This window comes from Echinops telfairi, unplaced genomic scaffold, assembly GCF_000313985.2.
Source record: "Echinops telfairi isolate 266 unplaced genomic scaffold, ASM31398v2 ScPeMD7_31;HRSCAF=116, whole genome shotgun sequence".
Lineage (NCBI taxonomy): Eukaryota > Metazoa > Chordata > Mammalia > Afrosoricida > Tenrecidae > Echinops > Echinops telfairi.
Window position 1 is genome coordinate 56,172,173 of NW_022103928.1, and position 26,559 is coordinate 56,198,731.

The 26,559-nt window shown below is 43.4% G+C and overlaps 1 protein-coding gene across 2 annotated transcripts in view; it reads left to right on the forward strand.

The window, feature by feature from the left end:
• ZNF438 (zinc finger protein 438) overlaps positions 1-26,559 on the forward strand; it is a 185,027-nt gene that overhangs the window by 72,413 nt on the left and 86,055 nt on the right. For both annotated transcript variants that reach the window (XM_045290102.1, XM_045290101.1), the window contains one exon: positions 9,516-9,591. The gene's annotated coding sequence lies outside the window, so the exon portion shown is untranslated. The remainder of the gene's footprint in view (positions 1-9,515; positions 9,592-26,559) is intronic.

The following is a 26,559-nucleotide window of genomic DNA, read 5'->3' on the forward strand; positions in this document are numbered from 1 at the left end:
ACCTGATCCCTTCGACACCTCGTGGTTGCATAGGCTGGTGTGCTTCTTCCATGTGGGCTTTGTTGCTTCTGAGCTTGATGGTAGAGAAAGCAAACTCATAGTCATAAGAAGCAGATGGGTTAGCAGAGTGTGGGTAGGCATAGGCATTGACTGCCTGTAGGCTCAAGGGGTACTTTGGAGGTCATGGAAACATTTTAAAACTAGATTGTGATGATGGTTGCATACCTCTATAAAAGTCTCAAATGTTATTGTATGTTTACCATGGGTGAATTTTGTGGCATAATAAAGTCTATTTCGGTAAAACTAAAAATGATGAAAGAGAAAATAGAAAAAGGGTAGGACATACAAGAGAGCTTCAAAAAGGCCATGGGTTAAAATGGAAGGTAGAGATGATGGAATTTCCCCCTACTTGTGAGCCCCTGGCATCCGGGTGTTTCCTAAACCCTATAGGTGCTCCCAGATGTTGCTCCTGCTCCATGGAGCCCCTCACAAGATGTGTTTCCTCGTGTTCACCAGGTCACACTTGATCTGTATTTTTTTAAAGGAGCCTAAGTACTCAAATTCACAAAGGGGGAAAAAATCATCCTTTTAGTCACAGTGCAAGTATAATGAACTCCATCCTCAATGGCACCCTTGTAATCAATAGATGGGGGACTTGCTTCTTTGGAGCAGTTTCTTAAAGCCCGGTCAGTATAGGTTATTGACTTCATATCAAAAGCCCTTCAATAAATAACCATCCTGCCGGGTGAACAGAGAGAGCTGTAGAAGGACAAGGCCTGGAATGCTGTATTGCTGTGGCTTCATCCAGAGATAGAGTGTCAGAGTCAGATGAGAAGCAGCTGGACGCAAACCATCCTGGAGGACCTCAGAAGCATTTGGTGAAAACAGAGTAGCGATACAGTTAGTCTTAAGCCCTGGCAAGTACCCGGAGGGCACCTATTCTCAGAATTTAGATACAAAGCCAAGTTCTCCATGCCGGCAAGGATAGGGGTTGGGTTGATAGCCTCCTAGGAAAGTTGGGGGTTCTAAGGAGAAAAGTTTAGAAAGTCTGTATTTCTATATAAGAACTCTGTGCTTAAGGGGAATACATTTGGCTCTTCTCCATTACACGGGCCAAGTTGGGGTCTTCGAGCTCTAAAGACAGTTGGGTATTAGCCACAGGGATTAGCTTGAGATAGCAGTTTTCTTTTCTTTTTTTAAAAAAAATCATTTTATTTGGGGCTCATATAACTCTTATCACAATCCATCCATCCATCCATTGTGTCAAGCACATTTGTACATTGGTTGTCCTCATCATAGAATACATTTTTTTCAAGCACATTTGTACATTTGTTGCCCTCATCATTCTCAAAACATTTGCTTTCTACTTGAATCTTTGGTATCAACTCTTCATTTTTCCCTCTCCCTCGCAAAACAGCATTTTTCATTGTGCATTTGCACATGTGGTTCCTGCTTGTAATAAAACATTCTTAATAAGTAATTCGTATATCAACTATAGGATATGCAGAATTAAAAATTTTTTTCCTTTCTCTTCTCCAGTCTCTTCTTCATCTTTTTCCTATGAACATTCTTGATCAAGTGATTCCTCAGTGGGCTGCTAACCATAAGGTGAGCAGTTCAAAACCATCAGTTACTCTTCGGGAGAAAAATGAGGCTTTTTACTCCTGTAAAGAGTAACACTTTTGGAAACCCACAGGGGCAACTCTCCCTGCCCTAAAGGGTCGCTATGAGTCTGAATTGCTTGAGTGACAGTGAGTGTTTTTGGAAGCAGGGTAAAGGAGCCCTAGTGGCGTAGTTATATGAGTCTAAACCGACTCAGTGGCACAGGGTTGGGTGTGGGGAAGTGGTCCAAACAGTTTGCACTCACCTGCTAACCTAAAGGCTAGTGATTAGGATTCACCCAACAATGGCATGCAAGAAAGGACTAGCAATCTACTGGAGGGATTCCAGCCACGAGAGCCTGATGGAGCCGTTCAGTTTGTAACACAGGGTGTCTCGATTCAATGACCATGCTTTGTTGTTGTTTTGTTATTTTAAAGTTGTTTGGAATTGTTAGCTTTCCTAATGCTACAGTGAGCATCTGGGCACTGGGTCCTCCATTTCTAAAAAGGATTTGAGTACAAGGAACTGCAAGTTTGCAAGTCCAGGATATCGTGCTTGGGAAACTGGAGGGTCAGTGTAAACGTTGAAGACCCTCCATGAGATCAAAGACACAACGGCTGTGGCAGTGAACTCAAACACAATAGTAACCGTGAGGACGGTGCAAGACCGGACACTGTTTCTTTTGTACACGGGCCACTGTGAGCTGGACCTGATTCTCTGCCACCTAACCGCAACAGCACCTAACACATTGCCTCAAAACCTAGTGATTAAAACAGCATGTTGCCAAGACCCATCTGTAGGCAACTGGACATCCCCTTATAGAAGGGCCGTGGCGAGCAGACGAGCCAGTCAGACGGCAGTGTAGCAATGAGGAAACATACAACTTTCCTCTAGTTCCTAAATGTTTCCTCTCCCCCCACTATCATGATCCCAATTCTACCTTACAAAGCTGGCTAGTCCAGAGGATGTACACTGGTACAGATAGGAACTGGAAACACAAGGAATCTAGGACAGATGATCCCTTCAGGACCAGTGTTGAGAGTGGCAAAACCGGGAGGGTGGAGAGAGGGTGGGGCGGAAAGGGTGAACCAATTACAAGGATCTACCTATAACCCCCTCCCTGGGGGACGGACAACAGAAAAGTGGGTGAAGGGAGACATCAGACAGTGCACGACATGACAAAATAATAATTTATAAATTATCCAGGGTTCATGAGGGAGAGGGTGGCAGGGAGGGAGGGGGGAAAATGAGTTGCTGATACCAAAGGCTCAAGTGGAAAGCAAATATTTTGAGAATGATGATGGCAACAAATGTACAAATGTGCTTGACACAATGGATGGGTGGATGGATTGTGATAAGAGATGTATGAGCCCTAATAAAATGATTTAAAAAACCGTAGCATGTTGTAATCTAGCTGTTGGTCCTGTGAGTTAGACTTTAGGGGAGCCACACCTGTGTGATTCCTCTTTTCCTGTTGTCCCGGCTGAGATCGCTGGGTGGGGTTCAGCTGGTGCATGGACTTCTATGGAGGATACAAGATCCCTTTACATGTGTATCTGGTGCCTTGGCAAAGACGCCTCCCAAGACTGGCTCACATTCTACCATAGCTATCTTGGGTGATTGGGACTTTTTATACATGAGCTTGAGGATCCCAGAGAGATTGTCTGAGAGATCATCCAAGACACAGAAAGTAGGAGTTTCTAGTGTTTCAGAACCTAAGCCAGAAGATCAACAACATCCCTTCCACTGTATTTTATTGGTCAAAACAGTCCCAGAGTGTTCTCAATTTCAAAAAGAGGACACTGGCAGCCATTGTTAATTCACTGCAGTCCTTCTGGTCACACATCATGTCCCTTCCTCCCATTGAAAACATCTTCACCCCCTTCCAAAAATGTGAAAGTCCTCATCCCATGGTGACTTTAGCCTCAGGCTTAAGGGCCGGGATCTTCTCCTTGAAAGCAGGTCCAGGTGTGGAGAAAGCCCCTCGGCTGTGGTCCTCTCAAGAGACAACTCATCTGCCCCTGACACACCCAGCATGTGGGGAGGCAAGCACAGAAGGCCTCCCCTAGCACAAGCCTTCACTGGTCGGTGGTCATTTAAAGTCACAGTGCTAGTTCTTTGATTAGGGGGACTCCTGCTTCCTGGAAGTAATTCTCCACGGCTCCTGGCTTCATCCTCTGAATTCCGACTCATCCACTTCTCCCTTCAGAAGTGCTTCTGGTTTGCATCTGGGTAGTCTTCCTAGTCTGCTTCCTGCCCTGAGAGGTTGGAGAGTCCAGAAGTCTCCATTTGTGTTGTACTCTTCCCTGTCTCTTTCAGTCCAAGCCGATGTAATTCCTTTTAAAATGGTGTAGACTTCCTTTATATTTAAACAAAATCCATGGATAATATTCATTTCTTTTAAAACAAAACAAAACATTTTATTGGAGGCTCTTTCAGTTCTTATCACAGTCCATGCATACATCCATTGAGTTAAGCACATTTATACATATGTTGCTATTATCATTTTCAAAACATTTTCTTTCTTCTTGAGCCCTTGGTATCAGCTCATTCTCCCCCCGCCCCCAGCCTCCCTCCCACATGAATGCTTGATCATTTATAATTTTTTTCATGTCTTATACTGACCTCTGTCTCTCTTCTCCCACTTCCTATTTTTCGTCCCCCGGGGCGGGGGTTATATGTAGATTATTGTGATCAGTTCCCCCATTCTCCCTGCACCTTCCCTCCAGCCTCCCGGTATGGCCTCACCACTCTCACCACTGGTCCTGTGGGGATCACCTGTCCTGGATTCCCTGTGTTGCGAGCTCTTATTTGTATCAGTGTGCATGCTCTGGTCTAGCTGGATTTGTAAGGTAGAATTGGGGTCATGATAGTGTGGGGAGAGGAAACATTTAGGAACTAGAGGAAAGTTGTATGTTTCATCGGTGCTATACTGCACTCTGACTGGTTCATCTCTTCCTTGTGACCTTTTTGTGAGGGGATGGTCAATTGTCTACAAATGGGCTTTGGGTCTCCACTCCACCCTAAGATAGGTAAGGTAGACTCTTTTATTTTGGTTGGTTTTTAAACTTGAGATTGAGAGCCAACGTGTTTTGGGACAATGACTTTTAAGATTCTTTAAAGTCCTTCCGCCTAAATGACAGGGCCCAAGATTCATAGAATCCTTTTACCTAACAAAGAAAGTCTGAAAGGAACACCCTTTAAGATTCTAAGAAGTCCACCCAGACTTGACTTTTGTTAAAGTCCAAAGTCTGGAGACCATATTACATGTCCACACTCCAGGGACTTTGTGCTCTACAGCCGTGCTTTACGGGCTGACCCTGAGTTTCCTATGTGCCCTGTGGTCATTCCTAACACTAAGAGGTTTGGGGAGAGAATGGGTATGATGTTCAGTTTTATTTTTAACACCAAACAAAGCTCACCTTGCCTTCTTTATAGCTCCTCTAAGTCCTGCTTAAAGGTAGAAGCCGTTGTCTAATAATCTTTCACTATGCATACCTTCCAGACATGGTTAAAATAGTCCACCCCTTTTAACCTTCTGCCTGGAAATCTCTTTAACCAAGTCTGCCACTGTAATGGGTATACTTTCCTCTTTTTTCCATGTTACATCAAGCAACAGGGTTGCAACATTTCTCCCGCCAGGTAAAGCAGGGCGGGTGCCACTTCTCTGTCCTCCAGTAGCATTTTCCTTACTGCTCTTCAAGCAGTCACCGGCAGCTTTAAGACCCTTCTAGTTTCTTCTCTCCCTGTGGTCCCCAAGTCAGTGTTACATCTTTTAGGATTTTTACTACAGGAGCCCTCTTTTCTGTGCTACAAACCAGTTACAGTTTTCTAATGCTGGGTGACCAATTAACTCAAAACTTATCATCCTAGAACAGCAGTTTATTACAGCTCACACTTTGAGGGGCAGAGGAAAGAACAGAGCCCAGATGGTGGTTCTTCCACTGCATGTGGCAGCCCCTGAGGTCACTTCGTGGCAGGACGCGTGGACTTGAAGGATCTGTTTGGAGGGTCCAAGGCGGCTATAGTCACATTTCTGGCTCCTTGACTGGAACCGGTGGAAGGCATTACACACCCGCCACACAGTGAGCACAGACATGCCAACGGGGATGGCACGGGACGGGGCAGTGCTTCCTTTTAGTCACTGGGTTGCCATGACTCAGAGCTGCCTCAGCTGCCACCACCAACAAATGGACTGCACGCTCCCGTTTAACCATGTGAGAGTGGGTTAAGAAGAATACAACAGTGTGTGACTAACGCAGACCCATAAAAAGTACATGGGAAGAAAAGCAAAAGGCACATGAGGTGGCTTCCACAAGTTCATGGACAAAATGGAATGAAAAGATAAGGGCATTTTCCCGTGAACTTTTTGAGACTGTCCTCATGATGTACAAACATGAGCCTAAATCAATAAAACCCTCAGTGTGATTATTTTAATATCAAAGTCTGTAAGGGAGGAAAGATCAAGGTGGCATTAACAGGCATATTTTTGACTATCAATAAAATTGATCTTGACATGATATTTTTATCCAACTTGGCCTATTGGTTATTTATAGAGCTCTGTTCCCAACAACTGCAGAATGCACATTCTTTTCAAGTGCTCGTGAACTAGACCAAAATAGACTGTGCATCAAGCACAAGGGAAAGTCTCAACCAATGGCAAAGGAATCAACTCACATAGTATGTGCTCCACTTTGGAACTAGATTAGAAATAAGTAACCCAGCCCACGGCCAGCGAACCAGTTCTGGTTCATCGCAACTGTTTATAGCATCTCCAGGCCTGTAAATCTTAGTGGGAGCAGACAGCCTCATCTTTCTCCTGCAGAGCAGCTGTTGAGTTTGAACCAGCGCTGGTTAGCAACCCATCACTTACCTGGCAGCACCACTCTAATTCCTAAAATAACAGAGGACTTGGAAATCCTCACTTTTCCTGGCGAATAAGCAATACACTTTGAAATAATTCATGGGTCCAAGAATGGCTCTCAACCAACACTAGAAACTGCTTTTAACGGAATGAAAATGATAACGTAGCATGTTCAGACTTGTGAGGCCCCGCTATGGCAGTGCTTAGAACTATCTAGCCTTAAATGTAGGTAATTTAGGGGGAAGGTTGAAAATTAGTGATCTCATATTCTGTCTCCAAAAGCTAGAAAAAGAATCCTTCCAGTAAATACAAATAAACTAGAAAGAAGGTGATAAGAGTGGGCATGCAGTAGAAAAGATCAGTAAGGCCAATGCAGGTCTTCAGACTGGTTTGGAGTGGCTCAGCCGTGGCTGAGGAGAACGGGGGCAGTGGACACATTGCAGAGCGACCAGATCTTGCATGTGTGAGATTTGACCCAAGGAGGAAATAGGCCACTGTAGCTCTGCTCAAAGAGGGTGGCTGACTGTGCTGCCTTGAACATGTGCTGACGATGTAGATGCCCACCCTCTTTGAGCAGAGCACCTCTGTTTATTTCCCATTTGATGGTTGTGTTAGTCTGGGTAGACAAGAAAAACAAATTCATAGACATTCATGTGCGTAGGAAAGAGCTTTATATAAAGAATAATTGTACATAAAGAAAGCATCCCAGCCCAGTCCAGGTCAAGTCCATAAGTCCATAGTAGCCCATGTGTCTGATACCAATCTATAAATTCCTCTTCAGACTCATGAAATACATGCAGTGACGCTGAATGGCTGAATGGAAGAAGATCACAGCCAGTGGGTGGAAAGTCTGTGGATCCAGTGGCGGTAGAGGCATCTCAGTGCTGGCAGGGGTCTCCATATGGCTCTTTCAGCTCCAGGGCTCTTGAGTAGTTCCATGTGTCCTGTGAACAGGAATGTCTCGCAGGGAGTTAACGTGTCCCGCCTCCAGCGAGCTATTTATCTCCAAATGAGGTCATCAAGCTGTGACCTGATTGACAGGCTAAACCCCACTCCTTCATTCTTAAGTCTCAAATTGACAACAGATGATATAACTACCACAGTGGCTTTGCCACCAATTTGTACCCTTGTTTCCCTCAACTGTGACTGAATTGTTTTGAACCAATTCGAAGTGCCATGCCTAAGATATTTCAAACTGGAAACCCTCACCAAAAGTTGTTTCTTCCAAAACATTAATAGACTTTCCCATCCCCTGCTGTTGTTGTGAGGTGCCGTCCTGTCTGTCTCAGCTCGTTGGGACCCTGTGTACAACGGAACAAAAACCACTGCCCCATCCTTTACCATCCTCACAATTGTGAGAATCTCTGAGCCCATTGTTGTAGTCACTGTGTCAGTCCATCTTATCCAGGGTCTTCCTATTTGTCGCTGCCTTTCTACTTGACCAAACATGGTGTCCTTTTCCAGGGACTGATCTCTCCTGATGACATGTCCTTAGTAGATGAGACCAAGTTTCACTATCTTTGCTTCCAAGGCACGTCCTGGCTTACTTTCTCCAAGTCCAATTTGTTAATTCTCTTGACAGACCATGATACAGTATTCCCAGCAGCACCATCATTCAAATGCATCGATTCTTCTTCAGTCTTTATTCAGTAAACCCCTAGAAAGGGGGAAAAGAGAGAGAGAGAGAAATAGACATTACAAATATAGAAATAAATAGGGAATGCTACTGGAGATCTAGGAAATGTTTTAAAAGTTAAAAAAACATTATGAATGGCTTTATGTCGATACAATTGAGAAAACTTAGATACAATGGATGAATTCCTTGGGAACAAGATGCAACTTATCAAAATGAACCAGAAGGAAGTGAAGTGTTTAAATAGTCCTATGTTTGTGAAAGCCATTTGATTGACATGATGTGCTTCCTTGGCACTGTGCGGATTAAGGGGAGACTGCCCGTGGTCTGGGGCAAGCAAGTTGTCAGAGAACCCTAGACCATGTGACAAATGTAACCAGTCCTCTTCCCTCTCTCACCAAACAGATATGTAAGAAAGAGAGAGAGAGAGACAAAGGATGATGTTTTGCTACCGCTCTCCTCGGTGCCGCGCTATTCTCATTAGCCCCTCTTTTCCCAAGTGTTTGTACCTACCCTCTCCAGATGGGACCACCGCAAGTCCACCTGCCCCTGCTGACCTGCATCTGCTTCTTTCCCTGTGTTCTCTAGACCCCCTCGATGGTTGACTGTTCTTATAACTTTGATCTCTTCCTGGAATCCTTTCTCCTCTCGTCCCCAGAGATTAAGCTTGGCTTTCTGAGTACTTTTTTTTCTGAATATGCCATTTTAAAAAAATGAATACTATTTTTTAAGTTTGAACAACCACCTTAAAAACAAAACAAAATAAAACAACATTGAATTTCTTGAAGGCGGGTTGACAGACACCGCTGTTCTCCCCGACAATGCAGGGTGCCCTTTTCTCTCCACGGTTCCTTTTCCTCTCGTCTTAATTGTTAGCACTGGTTGACTTCGAGGAAACTGTTCCGGCTTCCTCAGCGGTGCAGCTTTCATTGGGATTTTCAGTTTAAGTCCTTGTATGATTTTTCTAAACAACGGGTATCTTCCTGATGATTAAAAGAAGATGTTTAGCAGTCAACTAGCACTTAGGCCCAGTGTGTTTTCTAACCATTCATTCAAAACCCAGCTTTCAAAGGTTGTTCTAAGCAGTTATAACTAGTGTCAGGGCTAAGGCAGAGTTGTAGCCTTTCACCAGGAGCTCTCAGTGTTTACGGATCTCCGAACAATTCTGGTTGATGGACCCGAGGAAGTTGAAAACAAAAATAAACAGAAACGAAAACTCAAAAGCATGGATTTTGCAGAAAGTGTGTGCCATCCCACGGCCTGAGGTAGAGATGGCCACAACAACAATATAAACGATGTCCATTTTATAGGACTCTGTCTCTCTCATTTATCATCTGTAAAGCATTATTATCTGTGGCTTCAAAAGCTACCCATCACACCTTTGAATTTCATTATCTTTGTCTCATTTGCTTTTAGATATAGACGAATGCCATCCCTCATCCAATACTGAAGCTTTAACCTTTGAGAGAACATTTGCCAAATAAAACCACAAGTAAGTCTGCTCACATCCACGTTAGCACCAACTTAAGAGTGCTTTGAGATATAAACAGTTAAGCCCCATTTGGGTGACCAAGGAGCCCTGGTGGCTCAGTCATTACGCAAAGTTAGCAGTTTGAAGTCACCAGCAGGGAAAGATGGGACTTTCTACTCCTGGAACCTGTTACAGTCTCAGAAACTCACAGGGGCAGTTTTACCCTGTCCTGTGGTGTCGCTGTAGCCAGTATTGACTTGGTGGCGTTGAGCAGGGTTACGAGTTGGCCTGCTAGCCCAGGTCTGCGTTTGAAACCACCAGCTGCTCTGCAGGAGAGAGATGCAGCTGTCTCCTGCTGTCAAGATTGACAGTCTTGGAAGCCCACAGGAGCAGGCAGTTCTGCTATCGTCTACAGAGCTGCTGTGAGTGGGAGAGGACTTAATGACAGTGAGAATGAGCGTACGTTTTGAACCATTGGTCTTAGAAAATCGTGGAAGTATGATTATTGAATCTCTTAGAGTTTATATAATAAAGTAATGTGTAAGCTGCCGGAAGTTTATTTTTTTTACCGGAAGTATTTTTAAAATCAAAACAAACATTTTAAAACCAATCCACTTATTTTTATCAGTTCTAGTGCCTATGTGTTCTGCTGAAGGCTTTTAAAATAGTTTTATCCATTGCAACTGTTATTTGGATTTTCTGTTTTAAAAGTTCAAGTAATGTTTTCTACTGATTTTCTGTCTCTTGATAATTAAGGGAAGATTTTAGTAATCAACTAGCACTTTAACTTGAAATGTTTAATAACCACTTATGCATAAACGTAACTTTAAAAGGTGATTTTAACCAGCTTCCAGTACTATAATAATTACGAGAGGGTTGTATTCTTTCACCTTATTTATTCAACCTGTATGCTGAGCATATCATCCGAGGAGGTGGACGATATGAGTGTGAAGTATGTGGATTCAGGGTTGGAGAAAGACTCATTAACAGCCTGCAGTACGCAGGTGAGACGAGGTGGCTGGCCCTCAAGGAAGCCACGTCCTGATAAAAAGGCCGAGACTGCGGCCTTCTTTATGGACCGTGCGAGAGCAAGATTCCTCCCAGCTCAGCCAGTCATGATACTCTCAGGATAAATGAAGAAGGCGAAGTTATTGATGATTTTGACACTTGGATCACCATTCAACATCTATGGGAGCAGCAGTCAAGAAGTCAAGTGACATGTACTGAATTGGGCAAATCTGCAAAAGCCCTCTTCGAGTTTTAAAAAACCACGATGTCACTTTGATGACGAAGCCCTGACCCAAGCCCTGCTCTTCAGTCACCTCTGACACAGGCTACAGCCGGACAAGGAAAAAGAAAGAATTGAGCTGTGGTTTTGATAGATAATACTGGATGCACAAACAAACGAGCAAATCCATCTCCAAAGAACTACCAGAATGTTCCTTCGAACTGAGGGTGGTGAGACTTCAGCTAGTTGACTTTGAGATGCATCGTCAGGAAAAACGAATTGCTGGTAAAGGACATAATATCGGGTCAAGTAGAAAGCCTGCAGTAGGACTTCGGGCACCTCAACGAGATTGGCTTACCAAACAGCTGTAGCAGTCAGCTCAAACATACCGGCGCTCATGAAGCTGGTGCGGGAGGAGGCAGCCTTTCACTCTGCTCTGCACACCACCTCTGAGGCAGAGCCACCTCACCAGCACCGCCCCACAGTGGGCTTTCTGTCTTCATTCCCTTTTCTCCATTCTGGATTCTGCTTCCAGGGAAGTCTGCATAAAGAACTAGGACAGTCATTTAAAAACTCTCAAATGGCTCCCCGCTCTTGGTTGGATGGAACGTATATTTCTTCATCCGCATACTCCAAACCAGACGTATTGCCATCAACTTGATTCCGACTCATGGCAACTCTACAGGACACGGTAGAAGCGCCCCTGGAGGGCTCCAAGACGGCAGCTCTTGGTGGGAGGAGAGAGCTCAATCTTAGGCCCACAGAGTGGCTGGTGGTTTCCAACTGCTGACCTTGCACTTGGCAACCCAGCTCATAACCACTATGCCACTAAAGCACCCTCCAAAGCTCTTCAAAATACCCCCCCCCCCCACTTTCGCCAACTAAAGTCTTCCCTTTCCAGAACTATTCTTGTTCCTCGGGCCTCTCTGTCACACCTTCTGTGTTTCTTATCCTCTGTGTGGCTGCCCTGCCCTCCCTCACTGTCTGGGCTGCCTTTTGAAGTCCTGCAAGCCTTAGTCCAGCTGCAAGTTCTTTCACAAAGCCCTCCCTGGTCACTCCAGCTTGAACATAGGTTCCCAAACTTACCTGCCCTACTGTCCCTTTTTCATGGGGGAAAAAGAAAGTACTCAGCGTCCTGCTGGATATTAAAGCCTTTCGGTATCAAAGCCCGTAATCTCGGATAAAGTATGGGCATCTGAATTTGCAGCCCCCTCTGGTTCATTCCAGTGCCCTCCCTTGGGAAGTAGGATTACCCACTTTAGGAAACACTGAGCTAGAAGCATCAGCTCTTTCTCTCTCTGCTCATTTCATCTGAGTTCGTTTGTATAACCCTTAAAGGAGCAGCCCCGATGGTGCTGTGGGGTAAGTGTTAGGCTGAGAGCCATGAGGTTAGCGGTTCAAACCCACCAACAGCTCCACTGGGGAAAGATGCAGTGGTCTGCTTCTGTAAAGACGGACTGGCTTGGAAACCCCATGAAACAGTTCTATTCCATCCAAGAGGGTTTCTGTGAGTCTAAATTGATTCAGTGGTGGTGGGTTTCGCTTTGTTGATGGCATTTTGCTCTGGGTCTGTGTTGTTAGTGTTTATGTCTGTCTGCTCTCACCCCAGGTCGAAGACAAGAAAGTCAAAGGGTCTTGTCTGACTGACTTTTGTCTCCTCCGGCATTCAGTATAGCCTTTAAAAGTGCTTAGTAAATACTTGTTTGATTAGTCAAGGCTGGGCCTGCCTTTTCCTACCTCCTTCCCTCTGCTTTTCACCTTGTAGACACATGTAATGCCTGGTGCCAGGCTGTGCACCCCTGGCAGGCCTTCCCCGGGCCATCTTAGCCTAGGAAAATACTGCCCATCCTGTAATTACAGGATACAGTCAGTTCCCAACCTAAGACATACACTGTACTCCTGAGGTTCCAGTCTAATTCTGCCGATTGGAACACAGAGGGCATTTTCCACAAAAGCGGTGTTCTGAATAGTGGTGATGTTCTCAGCCAGCCCTCCCAAGACTCTTTAACTCGTAAGGTGCCAGTGCTACTTCAACGGCAGGCAGCCTCCATGCAGAATGTTCTTCTGTGGAGAAATTCTGGCTCTGGTGAGTTGAGAAACACATCTCCCATGGCCTGGGCTGCTTGGTCAGTAGGAGGGCCTGAGCTGGGGTTCTGCCCATGCATCAACAGACAGGGGACTCTGACATCACCCCCTCTTTAGCTTTAGGTTTTTGTGTACGAGAAGCTTAAGCCCAAGTCACCAATCCTCTCGTGTTTTCTAAGTTCAGGGTACGAGTCACTTGCTCTTTTTTTGACCCCCATCCCACAGTGGATCAGAGGCGTGGCATTTTCATTGACTTCACGGGCATGTGAAAGAAAGCTGGGCAGTGAAGAAGGACGACAGGAAGAACAGAGGTCTTTGAATTGCAGTGTTGGCGAAGAATATTGACTATACCAGGGACTGCCAGAACGAACAGCATCTGCCTTGGAGAGAGAAATACAGCCTGACTGCTCCTTGGAAGCCAGCGTGGCGAGACTTTGTCTCGTGTACTTTGGACATGTTCTCGGAAGGAACCAGTCCCTGGAGACCAAGACATCCTGTGTGATAAAGCGGAGGGTCAGCAGAAAAGAGGGAGACCCTCAAGGACATAGTTCCAGTTGACATCGTGGCTGCCTTGGGGGGCTCACCCACACAGTTGTGAGGTTGGTGCAGGACCAGCCAGTGCCTCAGGCTTCAGGTCACTATGAACTGGAGCTGATACCACCACCGAGTGTTAGGGTGGCACATGGCTTCAGCCACCTTCACGTGTCTGGGTCATCCTAAATCAGGTATTAAAGATCAGGGGCTATATTACTACTTCCTTATGTCTGCTATTCTACAGATTGTTGAAACTAGAGTATGTAAACACACTAGAGTATGTAGAGTACTTCCATCTGTAGGGGAAACCATATTTATAGGTGATAACCTGTATATTTAGCATCACCTACATTTTTGTGGGCCAATGAACATCATTTCAACGTGGGCTTAATGCTGCTTCCAGAGAAGGACACATTCATTCACAGGTAATCAACCCTGGATTTTCATAGTCTGTGTTGTCATATTGCTCAGGCAGCATCATAATTAAGAAAAAAACATTATAAAATTCCGAGCATTTCATTTACTGATTCAACAAAAGTATTGGACACAAACATGAGTGCTTTCTTTACCTTAAACTGTCTTAGATGCTGAAGGTAAGGAGCAGGAACATTGGCTTTCTCCTCCAGGAACTGGAAATGTAGGGAGTGAGGTATTGAAGAGGTCATCACAGTATAAACAATAAGTTATTAGTTGCCAATATACATCATGACAGTTATAGAAGCTTTCAGGATTAACAGAATGGCAATATCCTTATGCCTCCCCGTAGTTGGAAAGAGAGTGGTGCTAATAAAGAGCTCAGAGAAGAAATTATATTCTCAGCTATATTTTTAAACTCCCCTACTGACATTGACTTGAATCTGACTCAAAGTGACCCTGTAGGACAGAGTGGCAATGTCCCTGTGGGTATCCAAGGCTATATACATCTTTATGGGAAACAGAAAGCCTCATCTTTCTCCTGTGGAGTGGCTGATGGGCATGAACTGCCGAACTTGTGGCTAAACAGCCCATGGCCAAACCGAGGCTCCTTCAGATAGATTCGTTACATGAAAAGAAGGCCGGAGACACAACCAACAAACAAACATGTGTTACTAGCTGGAGCAGAATGTTCATGTGGGGTGTGACAGTAGGTGGGAAGATGAGACCAGTGGTTCAATCCTGGCAATGAATAAGAGTCACCATAGATGTGGCTTACAAACCCCAAGTCCCTGGACCTTACCCCGGAACCTAATCAATAGAACTGCTGGGGCATGAGATGTAGCCTCTTGATTTTTTCAGAAGCTCCCCCAGTGATTCTGCTAGTCGGCCAGCTTTAAGAAGCTTTGAATGAGATGGATGGGCCAAATTTAGAAGAGCTTTGACTGCCCTGCTGAGGAGCTGGGCCCCAGTCCCCCAAGCCGTAGGGAGCCACCAAGATTTCTAAGACGAGTGACATGGTAGAATTGATGTTTGCCAAGAGAAAATAATAGGTCAGTTGCATGTGAATGGAATAAAAATCAGAAGCAGCTTGGCTTGGAGCAGTGATCGTGGGGCGAAAAAGAGAAGAATCACAGCTCTAAGTGACCTTTGATGTGTGGGCATTGGTGATGTCAGCTTTGCCCTCAGCATGATTTGTTTTATAAACTGATTATACAGCTTCACTCTCATTAATGTGATCTCTCTTCTCTTACAACCTGGCAACTTAAACACTCATTTCCGCCAGTTTGCGTTTAATCAAAGGAGACCATTGTCTGATCATGTGCACACCGAACTCCTAATAGTAAGTGAAGTTATGTGTATGGGGAATATGACCCTTACATGATTATCATAAAGCATTTAATAAAACATACACATGCAGTACCATAGCTCTAGTTCGTTAGAATTGTGCCCAGATCCAGAGTGACGTAAAGTAATGATCGTAAAGTAATGATCGCCACAGAATTCTCTAGCATTAAGTTGAAATTGGGAAGAATCTCCTAAATCAGGCTGTGTACTTGACATTTTTTTTATTTCTTAATTTTTTGTTGGCAACCCTGACATGTCTCCTGGCTACTGTACCTATCCTTACTCTCGGCATACCTTTCCTCCCTGCCTGGACCCACAGACCCTACAGCCTCTCACCGCACCTTCAAGCCCTGCCCCACTGTTGTTGGTCCTGAGCACCCACACCTCACCCTGACAGAGAGATGAGCTAGCTAGCAGAGTGGAGTCGACAGTGTGAATTGAAGTTCTGTGTGGCAGACACGCTGGATGTTTTTGGTAACGCTCGTATGCACGTAGCTGGTGTAGGACAGCACAGCTTCTAGGACAGCGGTTCTCAACCTGAGGGCCACGACCCCTTTGGGGGTCAAATGACCCTTTCACAGGGGTCACCCAATTCATAACAGTAGCAAAATGATAGTTATGAAGTAGCAACGAAAATAATTGTATGGCAGGGGGGTCACCACGACAGGAGGAACTGTATGAAAGGGCCGCGGCATTAGGAAGGTTGAGAACCACTGCTCTAGGATGATCTACCCTCAGAAATTCCAGGCCACACAGAGCAAACATAGATTGGAAACATTTTCAGATGTTTTTCTCTGCTGAAAAATATGAAAAGCAATGAGCTGTTATTTTGGAGACCAATAGGAAATACTTTCAAGGCAAGATCTTTTCATGTGTGCTTCCTCTGAGAAAAAGACTCACTCATTGAGAAAAAGGCTCAGTGTCATAGCTTACACCAAACACATAACTATAGTCAGGCCTCATTATTTGCAGTAGGTTTGTTCTAGAAAAGGTGTGCTGGTGGCCTAGTGGTTAAAGTCAGCAGTTCAAACCTACCAACCTCTCTCTGGGGGGAAATGTGGCAATATAGTTCCATGGAGTGTACAATCTGGGGGGGCAGTTCTGCTGTCCCATTGGGTCCCTGTAAGTTGGAATCAACTCAATGGCAGAGGGTGTGTTGTCACCACAAATACTGAATTAGTGAATTCTGAACCATTGCTCCCACAGAAAATATAAGGTAGGTCCCCGAAAGCCTCTGGTCAAGATATTTCCACCAACTGATCAAACATAACCTTGTTTGATGCCTTTCTGCGTCAGCACACCGTATTCAATGCAGAGTGAAACTTGTGAGAGCTGCAGTAGGGCCGTCTCAGATTCATAAATGTGGGACTCTTCTGCATGTGCCCTACAAAACATACTGCAGAGTCGCCATTGACCGAAGGGTTGACTTCCTCCTGGCTCCCAGTGACAGTGCTGTACCTGCCCCAAGAGCTGAGGTTTGAGCGGACCCCTTTGCGGTCTGAGAAGTGACACGGAAATGGAAGTAGGCCTAGAAAGCAAGGGAAACATAAAGCAAAGTCTGAGAAAAGGTGACCTGGGGCCATACCTGGTCCACAAATGTGTTTTGTGTGGCCTACACAATATCTACTTGTATTTAACATGACTTGTTTATAAACTCATGTTAGTTTAACTAATGACTGATTCAATTTGTTATTGCCTAACTCAATGTACGTGTCCATGTCTCTTGGTTCTCTGTAAAACTGAGAGATTCAGCTTCCTGGTTCCTACCTCTTTTATGTTGCACTAATCAGTTAGAGCTGAATAAGCTCTGTTGGCGTAATGATTACATGTTAGGTTCACCTCTAGGTTAGCAGTTCAAAACCACCAGTCTCTCCCTGGGGGAAATATGAGGCTTCCTGTGCTAAGGAACTGTTGCAGGCTTGGAAACCCACAGAGGCAGATTTCCCTGTCCAATAGCATTGCCATGAGTCAGTATGAATTCTATCGCAGTGAGTTTTGCTTGGGGTTGCGTGTTCAGTGGGAATCACTACTCTTCAGTTCTCATAGCCTTACTGTTGGCAGTTGTTTTTCTCTTAATGGTATTAAACGTTACTTACACAACTACCTGGGCTGAAATTTGACATTATAGAGTGACAGGATGGCATATCTGTGGAGTACAGAGCAAGGGTTAAGAACAGGGAACCTGGGGCCAGAATGCTTGGCTTCAAATCTATAACGTTTGTGTGATCTTGGACAGGTAGCTTAGCCCTCTCAGGACCTCAGTGCCCTCATCTATAAAATGGGAATCATGGTATCTACCTCATAGGACGGAAGTGAGAACAAAACGAGTTAATTTTTGTAAAACACTTAGAATAAGGCCTGGTACACAGGAAGTGCGTACTACTGTGATCATTTTCATTAACTCTTATTCATACATAGCTCCTATGCAAAGGAGGGTTATCGGTGACTAACTGTTAAGAGACCATTAGGAAACAAACCATGGGCAAACTAAGATGGAGCAAAAATCCTAAATCTGACTCATAAAAGCCCTATATCATAATAATTCTAGACTAAGGTCAGCAGATAATGTATGGCCAGTTGGGGGAGTTTCACAAAAGAGGAGATTGGATTTTTAATGCAAATAAGTCTTCAGCCTGCTCACCCTTTAAATTCTCTGCCTAGCTCATATATCTGTTTGAGTCTGTAGATTGACACCTATGTACATTTGAGTTATAAGACTCAGGAAAGAGCTCCAAATCCAGAAGCTTAGACCTTGACTGTTGGGAAGCACAATGGCCAATAGAGGATAATGAGGAAGCCACTCCATGGAAAGGGTCCAAGAAACACAAAGCTTCTAAGTATCCTCACCTGTCTCCTTGGAGTCAGATTGCCTCCTGCCCATAAATCCTTGAGCTCAAGTTAGCCTTGTCTTCAGTCTCTGGATCCAGTCTTTAGTCATCTGGCTAAGTATGAGTAATTCTTTGAATTTAAATCATACTTTTTTCTTGCAAGGGACCAAATCTTATGAGATGTATTATTTCACTTATCCACATAGCCTTTGCATTAAAAAAATTGAAGTGTGGGGGAAAATGGTTCTGTAAATTATTAACTATAAGATTTGCAGTGCTACAGAATATATGCCTCATGGTCAAAAAAAGATACAGCTACCTTAAAACATGAGGATATTCAGATAAAGTCCAAGGACTAACCTAATGGTGAAAGTGGTGTATGTTACTTATGATTTATGCATACACTTAAATAAGAGAAGCCAGACCATTTAATTTTTGGCCAAAAGTGGTATTTGTAGTTCAAGTGTAAATAATTTGTTCATTTAGATTAGATGACGGATTTGTCAGGGCTCTTTCCATTGCAAATGAAAGAAAGCCAGCTCTAGCCAGCTGATTATATAACAGTGATTTCCAGAAGTACAACTGGTGTCAAGCATCGTTGCAGCCAGGAACTCAAAATATCCCGTATGGATTCTCTTTGAGCTCTGCTTGCTTCTGTACTCATCACTTTGCAGTCAAGTGTTTGGTCAGTAAGGTGATCGCTAGCAGCGCGAGTCTGTCCTCCGCCTAGTCTAACAGCCCAAACACAGAGAGAATCCAGTGTGTCAGGCCTTCCACTCCGAGCAGATCCTGATCAGTTCCCTTCGGTCCCCTGTGTTGTTTTCTGAATGTTCCTGTGGGCTGAGATTTCGGGTCCTGTGAAGGCCCACCCTTGACATGTTTTCCTAATGCTGTGATTGAGAGGCTTCCCCCAGTGACTAGAAGTCTCTAGGGACCTCAGGGAGTGACGAGGGATAGCTTTCTCCAACTGTCTTAGAAGGAAGAAGAGAATGTGTGTTCGGTAGAGCAAAACTGCAGGGACTTAAATCATTAAAGATGACAAGGGAAATAGTTCAGGCTGTAATTTCTGGTTTAAGGTAAGTAGCAAACTCTTTGCCTTCTCTGGTTTAAAACAAAACCAATAGGAAACAAAAATTCCAACTCTTTCTGTGATGAAAAGTCGGTCAAAGCAGTAATCCCACACCAACAAAGGTGAAGCTAGGCAGTGAGGCTGTATGTTCACAAAGTGGAGAAGAACATGTAAGCCCTTACAGAGGAGTGTCGCAATGGAAGGAAACAGTTTGACCCTGAGAGCTTCTGGTCCTGTGATCAGAGGTGTCAGGTTAGGCTGAAGGAGAAGGTAAACCAGGGGGCTAAAAACCAACGACCAAGGAAAGATCCTCAGCTTTTTCAGCAATCAAAAACCCTCCCAGCTATCTCCCCAGTTATCCCAGGCAGGGGGAAATGTGTTCTTTGGAGAATCAGAAGCCTGAGAGAATGTAGTCTCAAGTACACTGAAATGGGGGCGCGGGGTGCAGCCTTGCTTTTAGAACACCAGGAACCAAATTCGTAGGGGACAAGTCTTGTGTTAGAGGATGGTTCTGTGAGAAACTGAGTAATTCCAAAGAAAAACCCTACTGTCCTTACTCACCCCCCCACCCCCCCAAGAAGCCTGCGTGTAGCCTCGTGGCCCTTCAGTGAAGCTCACCACTCTGCAAGCTTCAGCCCCACAGGCCCAGCTTCCAGCTGGCTTTGTAAAGATTGTACACAATGTAAATGGGAGTAGGAGGCCAACAATCACAAGATTGGGAGGAATGCCTCCAAGATGATTCCAACTCCAATTTTAAAAAGCAAAAGCAAAAACCATAGTAACAAATGATAGTGACAGCAGTAGGAATCTTTAAAAAGGAAATGCTATGTTCTTGAAACTATGAGAGGATTTTGCATCTCTGAAGTAAGAAGATTGTATTTAAAAAGAACACTTTAAGAATAAGAACTCATAAAATTACAAATATGATGGCTAAAATAAATTTATTAGAAGGGTTAAAAGTTGCCTCTGAGGAAGTCTCCCAGAAAATGGGAGAAAGCACTTAAACACACCCACACAGAAAGAAAACAGAAACGGGCAAAAAGATGATCCAGTAACTGACCAAGGTGAGAGGAAGTTATTGAGAATACAGGACATGTTCCTGGAACAGAAGGAAGAGATGAACCTTAAAGTTTCAAAAAGTGGGGGGTTGTCATATGGTATGAAGGAACCTAAAAAAATTCATGGAAAAATCCAACGTGGAAAAATGGGATTTTTCCATGAACTTTTTGAAGCTTCCTGTAACAATGTTTTACGAGTAGAACAAATATGGGAACATCTCAGTTTGTGAGATAGTCCCTTAAGGAATCCTTTTTATCATTAAAACAGCATTTCTTTATCAGGGAGGAGTTGCCATTAAGTCTCTTGGAACAACCAATATCCTTGGGATGCTCTAGCGTTCTGTCCTTCAAATTTATTCACACTCATCGATGAGCTGAGGTTGGCCTGCTTTTAGGTGTGTGCCAAGAATCTGGATTGTTTTCTTACTACTGGTTCGGGTTGCTCATCTTTAATACGTGCTTAACCCAAGAAAAAATTGGCCATTGCTTTTCAGAGGATTGTAGATTTTATATTCCTGTTTTGGTTCCGTAGTCCAACATGTACTCTACAGTTTTATCGTTGTTGGACAATCAATCAGCGTGACTTTGAAATTCTCTGTTGATTCTAGGGTGGGTTAGCAGGCTCTCGAAAGGCTGACCGGTCTCTTCTGGGTCCCAACAGCTAGTGATTCAAAGTGACAGTTTGCTTGCTGGTTCCTTTATATTTGTGACTGTTCAATGTATACACTTAGGTAATTATGGATAATGAGTATGAGTATAGATGGTTAGTTTTTCTGTTAATGAAAAAGGCAAAGCCCTGAACATCAAAAGGTGAAATTTAGCAGATATATTTTTCCAGCTTTAGTTACTTAAGAAGAAATCCTGTTTTTAGGATTCAATGAATATATCAATAATAAGATATGAAAAAAATTAATGATAAAATAGGTTAGTATGGTACTTTTTAGATGAAAGGCCTTCTCTATATGTACAACACTAAAATGATAACGTATAAATATCATGGACATGTTGTAATGTTGAGGTTGGATGGGGATCTTCTACCTCCTTTCTTTTTGGATTAGATGCTAAAGCCTGATGAAATGAAAGACAAGTGTCTATCGCACTTTCAAAAGCTTATATATTATTCTATCCCTTAATGTATTAAAATGTGACCAAACTAATATAGAAAAGTCAAGAAGTGAAAGAGTGCCAAAATTTTTTCTTGCCAATATAACTTTTTTTTAGAATTTTGCTGAGTTGCTTTTGCTGTAAAGACCAGACCACCAACCAGTCTGTTATGGATTCTCTAAGTAATGACATTTTATAAAGGATTTTTGTCATTTTCTTTTGGCTCAGCAAGGTCAAGAATTTTAAATTAAAAGTATAGACCTGGAAGGCATCCTCTTCTTCATTTTACAAATGAAGGAGCCGAAGTCCTGAGAAATCTTGATTTATCCAGGGTCATCCAGTTAATAGCAAGGCTGGAGGGAAATCACCGTCTCCTGGCAGTCAGTTCTGTGATCTTTGCAAAAGATTCTTCCAATTTACAGTCTCACCATCCGCACCGTATGTGGACTGTCCGTAATTTATTGCATTAACCTCAATTAGCAAATTACAAGTTTGTGTTTAATCTCCTAAAGCTGAGAGAACATCTAGGAGCCAGAATACTCCGTTTCAAAAAGCATTTTGAGGGATGGCAGCAAACCTTTTGATTAGATTCTGCTCCTGCTCTCTAGAACAGTGGTTCTCAACCTGTGGGTCATGACCCCTTTGGGGGTCGTTTGACCCTTTCACAGGGGTCGCCCGATTCATAACAGTAGCAAAATTACAGTTAGGAAGTAGCCCCAGAAATAATGCTATGGTTGGGGGGTCACCACAACATAAGGAACTGCATTAAAGGGTCGAGGCATTAGGAAGGTTGAGAACCACTGCTCTAGAAGGAATGCCTTTATCCATTGTTCTCCAGCTCCTGACTCTGCCTTCTGGAAGGTTCCTCCTTCTGGAGGCCCCGGGGCTTTTGTTTCCTCCTTGTTGAGGGTGTGAGCATTGTTTATGGCTCAAAGTGTCAGTGTCATGGTTTATGGGTTGTTTTTGTTCGTTTTGACAAATGTTAGGTATTTCCTCCAGAATTCAGGAGGCTTCTGATCTCATTTCTTGCTGTTAGTTTCCTGTACTAGTAATGTAGTGACTCCCTGTCCCAATCTGGCACAAGTACATGATTATATCCTTTGTCTGAGCATAGACCCAAATCCACTACCATTGAGTCAATACTGACTCATAGGGATGGCCTAGGACAAGGTGTGACTGTTCCCTTGGGTTCTGAGGCTGTAAATCTTTCTCTCCCATAGAGCAGCTCAACTCACTGCCACCCAGTCGACTCAGACGCAAATTGACCTTACAGGGTTTCTTTGACTTTTAAAGCATGATAGGAATGAACTTCATGTTGCTCCTGCAGAGGAGACAGGTAGTTTTGATCTGCTGACCTTCATGTCCTCATTGTAATGCATGCCCCCCTATGCCATCAAGGTTCCTCATGAAGCAACTGGTTGGTCTAAATAGCCTAGCATAGTGAGTAACGATACCCTTGCTTACTCTTACAGCTTTGAACAGTAAATTATATGGTCATCGTGGATGGTGAATACATCCAGAGGTCCCAAACTTGATTTGTTTCTGTTCTTCTTCACTCCTACTCCCTGCTCTCCCCCCTCTCAGCTTGTTGGGGGTGTTGTTTATGTCTGCCTGGAACAGGTTTCCTGAGAAATCTCCAGGTTATGAATGTCCAACTTGCAAACCGCCTATACTTGCCCTTTAGTGTTAAGTAAATTGCTCCTCACTTTGAAATGATGGAGCCGGTCTCTCCTTACCACTCAGTCTTCATCACAGTCAGCTTTCACTTGCTGTACGTGCTGCTTTTAAATCACTGAAAAACGGTTCAGTCATTTCTTGCACTGAAGTAAGGCTAAATAAAAACCATAGGCACCTCTTCCATCTTACCTACAAATTCAACTCAGACACACTTCAGATCTGATCTCATCCATTGAGCAAGGGCTGCCTGTGCTGACATTTAACCTGATCTGCAGCAAAGCTGAGTCCCTGTTTACCTGGGAAAGTGCATTGAGTCTTGGATGCACAAAACCTTTTCCCATCTTATTTCTCGTTGTGTGAAATATATGAGGTTAGAAGGTCCCAAATTTCCAAATTCTGGCTCTTAGAACTGCCAGTTCTTGCCTTTGCTTATTTCTCTCTCACAGATCCTCAATAAATGCAGCCAAGTGATATTCAGTGGTTTTGATATTCTATTTTTCAACTCTTTTATGATAGCCTGGTACTGTGGGCTATAAAGTCAGTGGTTCAAGCCCACCAGCTGCTCTTAGAGAAAGATGAGGGTATCATTCCTGTAAGGATTTGCAGTTTCCGAAAGCTGCATAGAGTCATGATGAGTTAGATTTGCCTCAATGACAGTGGGTTGGGTTTGGATGGGCTACATAGATGGGAAAGCATCGTTCTGCATTCCTAAGCCTCGTAGACATGCTTTAAATTGAGGTATAATCTACACTGAATGTACGACTCTTAAGTATTCCATTTGATGAATTTTGACAATTGGATACACCTGTATAACCCGTGCTCAAAATACAAGCTTCATTCCAATGGATGTCCCCATTCCAGTTAATTAAGAGCGTGGCTCCTCCACAGACAACCACGTCTTAATGTGCATCACCACAGTTTAGTTGCCACCAGAAATGTTTTTGTTACGTCTTTTGTTTCTGCCTGGACACAACTATCTTTCCAATCTTTACTTAGTTTTTTTCCATCTTCTGCTGCCTATTAAACCATTGCCGCACATTTTATGGTTTATTTTATCAGTAGGAATCCTACTTTAAAGAAACCATTTGGGGACGTTAGAGAAAGTTACATGCTATATAATCAATAGACACCCCAAATGTAATAATTTAAACATAAAAGTATTTATTGATAAGGAAACAATACAAGTGTTTATTGATCAGGAAACAGTGCACGGAGGATGTCCCACATCAACGGGGAACCTGATCTCGGACGGAGCCCTCTAGCAGTGAGGAGAGCACATGAAGGCTCACTTGCTTCGAAAAGGCCCAGCCTTGGAATTGACACTGAGTGATGTCCTCTGACATGCAGTCAGAAAGAACGACTCACAAGGCTGTATCTAGATCCGACGGGGAAAGCTTGGCACTGTAGACTCTGAGTGGGCAGGAATCACCAAGGACAGGTCCATGCCTTCCAAGAAAGAAAACAAAGTTTGAACAGCTTAAGATCACTGTGTTTATTTTAATAATATGTCATCTTACCTGTTTTGTTCACATTATTCATATAGATACATGAATATATCTGAAATCTTCTGTGCTTTCTTAATAACCCAGTTGCCATGGACTCATTCCCTACTCATGATGGCTCCATGTTTGTCTGGAGAATTTGCTCCAAAGAGTTTTCAAAGGCCAATTTTTGGAAGGAGATTGCCAAGGTCTGTTCTTTCAAGGCCCCTTTTGGTAGACATGAACCTCCAACTTCTGTTTTAGCACCTTAGTGTATGAATCATTTACCCCACCCAGGGACTCCAAGCTTTCAATAAATATTGTAGTGTTTGAAACCGAAAAACAAAAACAAGTAATATCTCACTATCTCTATGATAGAAATGTTCTAAGCAGAAGATTGGAACTATTTTTCCTAGATTCTTTTGGTGAAATTAAATTAAGTTTGAGTAGCATTTGGTATACTTTAACTCAACAAACAGTAATGCCTAAGATGATAATTTCTATTCACTATTATGCAGAGAGACTAACCAACAGAGGATGAGAGAAGGGGAAACCTCCTAAAAAGGTCTAAAAATGGGAAAGAAGAAAGTAGCTATTCTCGTTGGCAAACGATGCCGTTATCTATGTAGAAAACGCTACAAGTAAGCTCTTAGAACCAAGTACAGCGTTTAGTTTAGTTGGACAGGAAGATCAATATAAGAAAGCCAATTTCACTTCCAAACCAACAGTAATGACAAAAGTCCAGACATTTTAATTTTAAAATATTTTCTTGTGAAATAATTAATAGCCTACATAGCTGTAGTGTATCTTTTTTAAACTAGGAGATTAGCCTTACTATACAGCTGTTAACTAAACCACAGGCTTTATTCAGATTTTCCCAGACACAGCCTCCACACCAATTTGTAAGAATCGAGAAGCAAATTCATCTCTATGTGGAAACTTAATTTTTGATGAAAACAAGTATTATAGGTCAATGGGAGGAAAGTATGCCTTTTTCTGAGTACCGTGCTGGGCCTTATAAAACACAGTGAAATTAGACCCCTTACCTCACACCATATACACAATGAGAAACAGTTAAATTATACATGTATGGAACCCTAATGTGGGGATTGGTCAGTTTTGTCACATCACTAGGCTTCAGATGAAACTCATGGCGACCCTATAGGCCAGGACTGCCCCTGTGGTTTTCTGAGACTGTAACTCTTTATCCCCAGCCCCCCGCCCCCTCCCAGAACATATATATATATACACATTTTTTCCCAGCATCTCTTTTCTTTGATTTACTATCATCGGATTAACGGGCAGATAAAACTTTCCTTTTGTGCCATCGTTTTCTTTACCAGCTTTGTGAGAAGTGAGAAGTGCCGCAGTTAATTCTGGGTGATCTAAATTCTCTTCAGGTTCCCAAGTATTATCAGCATCTGTGAATCCCTTCCATTTTAGGAAATATTCCACCTTCCCATTCACAACAGGGCGCTCCAGTACTTTTTCTACCACACGTTCTTCAGGTTCAGCCTCTTCGACATTTTTGTTTTTATGCTTTCCATTCTGTTTTTTCTCCATTTTTTGCAATGTAGTTTTATTGGAGGCCATTTTTGTTGTTGTTTATTAATCATTTTATTGGGGGCTCTTACAACTCTTATCACAATCCATACATTTATCCATTGTGTCAAGCACATTTTTACATTTGTTGCCATCATTATTCTCAAAACATTTGTTTGCTACTTGAGCCCTTGGTATCAGCTCCTCATTTTTGCCCTCCCTCTCCACCCCCTCCCTCATGAACCCTTGACAATATATAAATTATTATTATTTTGTCATGTCTTACACTGTCTGACGTGTCCCTTCACCCACTTTTCTATTGTCTGTCCCCAGGGAGGGGGTTATACGTAGATCATTGTGATTGGTTCCCCGTTTCTACCCCACCTTCCCTCCACCCCCCTGGTATTGTCACTCTCACCACTGGTTCTGAGGGGTTCATCTGTCCTGGGTTCCCTGTGTTTCCATTTCCTATGTGTACCAGTGTACATCCTCTGGTCTAGCCAGACTTGAAAGATAGAATTTGGATCATGATAGTGGGCAGGGGGCTGGGGAGGAGGAAGCATTTAGGAACTAGAGGAAAGTTGTATTTTTCATCGTTGCTACATCGCACCCGGACTGGCTT